This window comes from Malus domestica, chromosome 08, assembly GCF_042453785.1.
Source record: "Malus domestica chromosome 08, GDT2T_hap1".
Lineage (NCBI taxonomy): Eukaryota > Viridiplantae > Streptophyta > Magnoliopsida > Rosales > Rosaceae > Malus > Malus domestica.
The window spans coordinates 12,417,955-12,426,598 of record NC_091668.1 but is presented as its reverse complement, the minus strand read 5'-3'; the positions used below and the strand labels follow the sequence as shown (position 1 = coordinate 12,426,598).

The window sequence follows — 8,644 nt, the reverse complement described above, 5'->3', positions numbered from 1 at the left end:
TTTTTCTGCAAGCAGCCCAACATGTGTGGGGGCATTTGTGGAGCCAAAAATATTCACTAGGCGCCACGTGGATTTTTGGACAAAAGAGGACAACAATAACCTTGAGGCATACCGGGATTCCTACACGCGAGCAGTGGGCAATCATCTTTCAACCAAGTCAAAAGTGCCCAAAATAGGTAACAATTTAAAGACTATTTCATCAAATCCTTTCTATAAGGTAATTCCGAAAACCTAATTTATTTAATATGTTTTATATTCCATTATTTAGCCAATCAATTAGCTAAATAATATATTCCTTTCAAATTTCCTAAAAATTGACTAATTAAGGGATTAATTACCTAATCAATCCCTTAATTACCAAATTGAAACACCCATTCAAACCTAAAAGTCACTAGAGGGCCAGCTATCCCCATTTCAAAACCTAATCCATCACCTTTTTCAACATTTTTCACCATTTCTTCCTTTTTATTAGCCAATAAATTCCATAACCACCAAAACATTTCCTTTTATGTTTAATTAGCCAATTAACTGCCTAATTAGACCAAAACAAAACCTAAAAACCCTACTAAGTGGCCGGCCACATTCCTCTCTAAAGTGAACCAACTTAGCCCTATAAATAGGCTCCTATTTTCACCAAATATTCATTCCAATTCTCTTACAAAAAATCCCAAATACTCTAAACACTATTTCTCTCTAAAATTCTAACTTTAGCATCAGAGGTTCTTCAACCAAAGCCCCCCATTCATCATGGGCGCGTGAGGCTTTTGGCCTTAACCTAAGGTGCTAGTTGTTTTGTAGGTGCAAAATCGTCCAAGATCAAGGAGAAGAAAATTTGCATCCACAACCTTATTTCTAAAAATAATGGAGCAACGCTCCTATTTATAGGGATAGGAGGCGGCTGCTCAAAGGCTCTAATTAGTTGAAACTGAAGCAGCTTAAATACGTAGGGGCTAAGTCCTTGATTCGTCCAATCAGAAAGAGACCAATATATAGCAACAATGTATGCCTTTGCTAAAGTTTACAAGGCATATCTACTGAAGATATCTTGGACGCGATAAGAATTAAAAGAAGTCAGTTACAATGAAAAAGGGATATGTTTTGTAGGTTATTTAGTCCAATTTGGATTGGCCATGCAAGTAAGAAAATGAGCCTACAAATTGGTAAAGCTTAAGATAGTAGGTAATGTCTAACTAAATTAAAAGCCTACTAATATTGATGTGTCGAACCAAAAGATGAAACAATCTAAAATAAGTTCTCATGTGGCTCCTTCAAGCTGAAAAAAAAAATTCTAAAAATACGGGTTCTCACATTAACAAATTCATAATAATATACACACTGAAAAAGAAAAAATACAAAATTGAAATCAACATAATAAAAAAATGCTGACAAATAAATAACATAAATAAAATGAAAGAACAAACTATTATGAGATAACTCAACCAATAATGTCTTGCTAAGTCAAAAAAATGTGAGAGATGAAACTCAACCACTAACAATGGAATCAAATGATTTTTCGTTAAGAAGAATAAGTTTGAAATCTCCAATTGGGTTAGATCTACCAAGTACAAAATTAATCATGGGAGAAATGTCAATGTTTCTCAACCATTTGTCCTTTGTTTATAATCAATACATGCTAAAAATACACAAAATGTTTTGTGTATGATAGAGTCGTGCTCGATGCCTAATTGTAATAGCATAAGTACATGTCATGCCTTGATCTCCAAATAAGGACTATTCACAAGTTGGGGTGTGACTTGTGAGCCATATCTTAGCTATAGAAATCCTATATACTAAAACTCAACCGAGGTGGGCACTGTGGATGACCTGCGTGGACATTTTTGCCTCTTACCTTTTCCTCCGGTTGTTCTTCTCTTCGATCTTTGGGGTGCAAAAATCACGGTTTTCTCCATGTTAGACACGTGTTGATCATCGGCTGCTCAACCTTTTTTCTACTTTTGTTCTTTTTTTTTCCTTGCTCTTTCATTTTTCTTCATTCCTTTTCTCGACTTCTACCACTCTCCCCTATCGTTTTCTGCCATTTTTGAACCCTTGGTGCCTTTTCTTTTGCTGATCTTTGTGTTTGCCGGTGTGGAGTCACTTTGTTGGGGGAGTTGGGGGAAAATTCGTCAACTGGTAGCTTATTTGGGTTGGTGGGTTGGGTTCCATGGATCTTGAACTTGCAGAAGCTAAATACTCCTGGTGAGTTCTTTGCTTTTCTTAGTGCAAGAGTTTGATTTTCTTTTCTGTGATTTTCAATTCTGCCAATGGGTTTCCTATTTAGATATGTGCTTTCAAAATTTGGGGGTTTTGTTGTTGTCCTCAGTTTTTGGGTATGAGATTTTGATTTTGTTCTGTATGGATTTTTTTCTGTGGTTTTGTTCTTCATTTCCTTGGAAACTAATCTTTGGTTGTGTTGTGCTTTTGTGTGTAGGTTTGGAAGCTGTGTATGTTAAAGGTGAGTGTTTTTGCATTCTCCCTTTTGGGGTTTTGCACATTTTTTATTTTTGTGTGTTGTAAGCCTTGATTGAGCACCATAAGATGTGATTGATAATAATTTTTTTTCTAAAATCCTAATTGAATCTAAGTGACAAGCTTTACACACACACCCTAAATTTATATATAGAGAATAAATTTTTATATTGGGAAACCATTATATGTTTTTCTCAGGTTGTTGTTCTTCTTGATAGGAAGAGCTTGGTGAATAATGGTTTCTTGTTTGTTTTCAAAACTGAGATATGTGTGTATTCATGTTTTTGTTTACGTTTTCTACCTTTTAAGAGATTTTGAGGTTTTGATCTTGTTGTTTTTAGGTTTTTTTGCTTTGGTGTTTTCGGCTGAGTTGTTTCTGTTTATTTTGCATTTATCAAAATTAAACTAGGGGAAATTGGTCTATGTGTTCTCAAAATCTTTAGAGATTACATTTGGCTAAATTTTGTGGATTTCTTTTGATCTATGTAGCAATTCTTTACGTTACTTTTTGTGGATCTTATATGCTTGGACGGTGTTTAACTAATAGGCAATTTACCCTGAGGTAGAATGAGAGAAAAGTGAAGTATACGAATCAGCTAGAAAGCAAGGTGTGCCTATTTCAAACCCAAACAAGCGCCCTTTCAGGATACGTCATTTTATTACAGGTATAAAAGATGTTATTGATTGTTTTTCTTTGTTTGTTAATTGGAATCAAATTGTGGTTAATGATATTCAATTGATGGAGAATGTGACCTGATTACCATTGAAATTTGATTGAATTTTTTTGTGATGATTCATACTTAACAAAGTGATGCATCGATTTTATAGTTTTAATTTTAAAGGCTAAAATCTTTGTATTGGTTTGTTAATTAGCCAGAGTGATCAATTGATTTTATAGTTTTGTTTTTATTTATTGAAGAAGGATGTATTAAAATCTCTGTATTGCTTTGTTAATTAGCAAACTAAGATCTATGTGTTTGGATCTATTAAAATCTTTGTATTGCTTTGTTAATTAGCAAACTAACATTTGCGTGTTTGGGATTTCAAAATGAATTCCTTGACATGTGCTAATGAAAGTGATGAGGGTTTTAACTTGTGACGACATGCTTATACTGAGAAAGAACCTTTGTCAACGTTGGTGTAACTATTTTGGTTTTATGAGTGTGTATCAAGCTTTTGAGATATGGTGTTGTTTTGGTCTTTCACCTAGATTTTTGACCGTATTTTCCTGTGGTGGTTTTGTGGATGTCGTTTCGATTGTGCAATGTTATATGGTTTGATTTTTGCTTTTAATTTTTTAACCTAATGACTGTTTAGATCATTACAAATATTTGTTGTTCAACAGTTTTTTGAGATGAAAATTTAAATTGATATAAGTTTTGTTACCTTTTGGTTTATCAGTGCATTTGGTCAAATTTTTGTTGGTTTTGATACTTCAAGTTTTCAGATGTTTTCCATGTAAGTAAGACACCTAGCATAATAAAGATCCAATTAGATTGAACATAAGGGTATTTGATTTTTTTTATATTTTTTTTGTTAGCATGTATTATTCAAATAAAAAAGTGAGATGAAAAAGGTATAGCAATATTACCTTAGCTATTTTATTATTTTCTTCATATAAAAAAACATGGATTTACCTCCTTGTTATCTATTCTGTTTAGCTTTTTTTTTTAAATAGGAAAATGTATATATTCGTCTTAGATAAAGAATTTGTGAGAAAATACTAATTTTTGACAAATTTTTTTTTGTTGTTTGGTGATGAATGGAATTTGAACTAGGTCAAACTTATCTTCTTTCTTGCTCTGACTTTTGACAGTAACAACATGTATTTTCTTATGGGATCCAAGTTTTTATGATGCATTTAAAAAACTTATGTTGAACGAGGTGCTGAGATTTTTTAAAGGCCATGCAAGTTTTATAAGTGTCAAGTGTTTCAGATGCAGTGTTGTTTATTCGAATTCTTAAAAGTGTTATTTATTTAAGTATCTTTTTTGTTGAGCACGGTGTTCATTTTGGGTGATAGGTTTGATGACAGTGAGATGTAATTCATATTTGTTTGTGTAATTTGATTTTAAAAATTTATATAACTAAGCTTGGTGGTTATTTTAAGAATGAACTTGCAAGTTTTCTTTTGCTTTTCTATGTTGTGAAAATCATGTGTGGAGTTGTGTTTAGTTTTTATTTGGTGTCTTAACATAATGTGTCTTTTATTGGTAATGAGGTTGGTAATGGTAAGCTTACCATTGTATTTGTTTGTAAGAAACTGATTTTAAAACCTGTGAACTGCTTTAGATATGGTGTTGTTGTGGGTTATTGTTTGAGTGAGTAATGAATGGTATCAGTGTTGGCAAAATGAGAAAAAAGAAACTCAGAAGAAATGGTGTGTTTCAACGCAATGATCACCTTATTTGTACAAAAAAAAAATGATTGGTGTTATTATGTTTTTTAGGAGATATAATATTTGTATGTTCATATTTTATAAATTGTAGTTTAGATCATAAAAATAGCTGCAAATATATTTGTGTCAAAGGGAAAGAAAAGTATATATGCACCTATTTACAAGTAGCATGGATCAACTGTTTTAGTTGTGTATTTATGTCCTTCTATCGGGTTTTTTCTCCATTAAATGATGATCGAACTTTTGTTTCGTTTTTCAAGTGTTTTCCACTTTAAACATCAGCTGAGGATTTGGCTTTACTAATGTTTGCAAACTATAGGTTTCATACTAAATTAACTCCTAAGATTGGTGTTATCGTTGTCTGAGGTATTTACTTTTCAATTTCTGCTAAGTTTTATCTTATGTAAATCCAAATTGCGGCTACATTTGTTTCTTTGAATTTGTTCATCTTCATGTTGTAACAAACTGCATTTAAATGGTAAATCCTTTGGTTGATAAGCCAAGTTCACTTTTTTTTTTTTTTTTAAACAAATCAGTCTTTTCTTTCGTATTTGTTTTCAAATTTGTATTATGGTGATTCTTAAGTTTGTAAAATTTATGTTCACTTTTAGCAGGTTAAATGGAAACCTTGAAGGCCACCCCTATTGCTTAATTACGTCCCTACACTAAAGCAAACAAAATAAAGATTCGTGTGTGTAGGGTATGGAAATCAAGCATTCCTGGAACTCTTCAAAAATACATGACATTACACTGTATCGTAGTTGATGAAACAGTCAGTTATCATTGTCTTATAATTTTAGTTAGGAATTTTAACAGTAATAGTTATGTCATTGGTTTTCTTTTCGTTTATTAATTTGTTGATTTGTATTTATGTTTATATAATTTTCTTTTCTGTTTCATTTTTATGCATGTATAAAGTGCTTTATAAATCTTCCTTCTGATGGTTTACATATTTTCAATGAATCTATTTACTGATTGTGCCAATTTAATCTCTGTATCAAAATATAATTTTTTTTTCCTTTTTTTGTTGATTACCTTTTTAATTCTATTTTTTTTCTTGGATGTGATTAATTGTGAAGAACAATGCGGTTGAAGCTTCTCCATCAGACATTGATTATGAAGTCGTTGCCTCAAAGATTCAGGCTGGTGATTGCTACGAAGTCATAAATTTTCGAACGATCAAGATCAGAGGGCAGTATAAAGTCGTGCCACATGATACCCAACTTATATTCACTTCTAAAACAATGCTTATAATTCTATCTGTTGTCTTTCCGCCCATTCGGTGACATCGGTTTTTCCTGCTAGATTTTAACATGCTTTATCCGCGTCTGAATAGAAATGATATTCTTACAAGTAATATTAAAACATATATATCTATCTGTCTACGTGTGCATCAACTAAAAACATTTATGTTCTTTTTTTAAATGAAATAAGTTCTGACATAGTTTTTGTGTTAACTTTTCAAATTGTAAGATGTAATTGGTCATCTGACTACGGTCCATCACTTGGTTGGAACCAAAACAAATTAATCAAAGAATAGCCCAGAGGTTTGATATGACCATTGAGAATACCAGGTTATTCTTTTGTCTCAATATTGCAGTTCAAAATTATTAACAACATTTCATTTGTTACGATGGGAAAAAAAAATTAATCTTTGTTGTTTATTTGTTTGCTGTACAGAAAAGAGGAGTTGTCTATTACGTTGTGGGAAGATGTTGCAAAAGCTTTTTCTTCTTTATCGGTCCACACAATGTCTTTGCCCATTATCATTGTATTTAAAAGTTTAAAAGTCAAGCTTTATCTAGATAGTTGATTTAACTGAAACCCACTTTTTCTATTTTTATTTTATTATCTTCTTACATTAGTTGCTATACACTATTCCAGTATTTTATCATTATGTAATTTTGGTGTATTACATTCCTATCCCTTATGACAAAGTATTTGTTTTGTTTCTTATCTGTTGGTTACCAACTATTTCAATGTATTTACTGCGATTTGTGTTTCGTTTTTAGCCATTCAAGTTCAAATTATTTTCCCACACTCTTAAACCTATTGATTATAATTTTTCTCGCACTTTTAAACATCTATCGTCAAATTGAATATATTTACTTATCTCTGATATTTTATTCATGTTTGTTTTATATTTGTTATTATTTTTGGGATCTACAGACAAGGTCGTCTTTAATAGTACTATTTTCTCACTTTTTTTCATTGACCTGAACATCCTAAAGGTTAACTCATACAAATCAATGTGAGTGGACATCTATAATTGTACTTCCTATTTATACCTACAAAGAAACTCATTTGTCAAAATTGGTTACTATCTTTTTAAACTTATAGCTTCTCAGCCTGTACAAGTATTGCCCATTTTTCAAGACAAGTGAATGAGGCTGAAGTTTTTGTGTACTGCAAGAAAAGTAGCAATAGATGAGTTGGCCTTTTTAGATCCTGATCTATATAAACAACAACAACAACAAAGCCTTTTCCCCTAAGTGGGGTCGGCTATATGAATCCTAGAACGCCATTGTGCTCGGTTTTGTGTCATGTCCTCCGTTAGATCCAATTACCCTAAGTCTTTTCTTAGGGTCTCTTCCAAAGTTTTCTTAGGTCTTCCTCTACCTCTTCGGCCCTGAACCTCTATCCCGTAGTCACATTTTCAAATCGGAGCGTCAGTAGGCCTTCTTTGCACATGTCCAAACCCATTTTGTGTACGTGTTGATGCTTCACCGCCCAACATTCTGTGTCATACAGCATCGCCGGCCTTATTGCCGTCCTATAAAATTTTCCCTTGAGCTTCAGTGGCCTACAACGGTCACACAACACGCCGGATACACTCTTCCACTTTATCCATCCAGCTTGTATTCTATGGTTGAGATCTCCATCTAATTCTCCGTTCTTTTGCAAGATAGATCCTAGGTATGGAAAACGGTCGCTCTTTGGTATTTCTTGATCTCCGATCCTCACCCCTAACTCATTTTGGCCTCCATTTGCATTGAACTTGCACTCCATATATTCTGTCTTTGATCGGCTTAGGCGAAGACCTTTAGATTCCAACACTTCTCTCCAAAGGTTAAGCTTCGCATTTACCCTTCCTGAGTTTCATCTATCAACACTATATCGTTTGCAAAAAGCATACACCAAGGAATATCATCTTGAATATGTCCTGTTAACTCATCCATTACCAACGCAAAAAGGTAAGGACTTAAGGATTGTTGATGCACAAAATCAGTGAGGACTTTGGTACAACAGAAAGTATTAAGTTTGTGATCTTCCCTAGATTGCTCCGGTCATTAGTGTGGATAAGTATGTAAATGGATAGAGACAGGAAAGCAAGCACAAGATGTACGTGGTTCACCCAGATTGGCTACGTCCACGGAGTAGAGGAGTTCTCATTAATTGTGAAGGGTTTATACAAGTACATAGGTTCAAGCTCTCCTTTAGTGAGTACAAGTGAATGATTTAGTACAAATGACATTAGGAAATGTTGTGGGAGAATGATCTCGTAATCACGAAACTTCTAAGTACCGAAGTGTGGTATCGTCTTCACTTGCCTTATCTGTCTCATAGGTAGATGTGGCATCTTCTCTGAAAGTACTTTTCCTCCATCCAAGGATAGTATCTTTAACTGGTGGAGATGCACAAGGTAATGTATCAATTTCACTTGAAGCTTACTTGTAGTTTCAGGCTTGGTCAAGCACGATACAAACCATGTAGTAAGAGTCCCCCAAGTCGCCGAGTTAGGGATCTGCTGAAAGAGGTGACAGACAAGGTAAGCAA

General features: G+C 33.3%; 1 long non-coding RNA gene across 1 annotated transcript; it reads left to right on the top strand.

The window, feature by feature from the left end:
• The first annotated feature begins 1,988 nt into the window (after window positions 1–1,988).
• On the top strand, window positions 1,989–6,821 carry LOC103425193 (uncharacterized). Its single transcript, XR_003775383.2, has 5 exons — window positions 1,989–2,199; window positions 2,432–2,455; window positions 3,017–3,134; window positions 5,947–6,441; window positions 6,548–6,821. It is a non-coding gene; the product is annotated as an uncharacterized lncRNA (long non-coding RNA).
• Window positions 6,822–8,644: the final 1,823 nt, after the last annotated feature.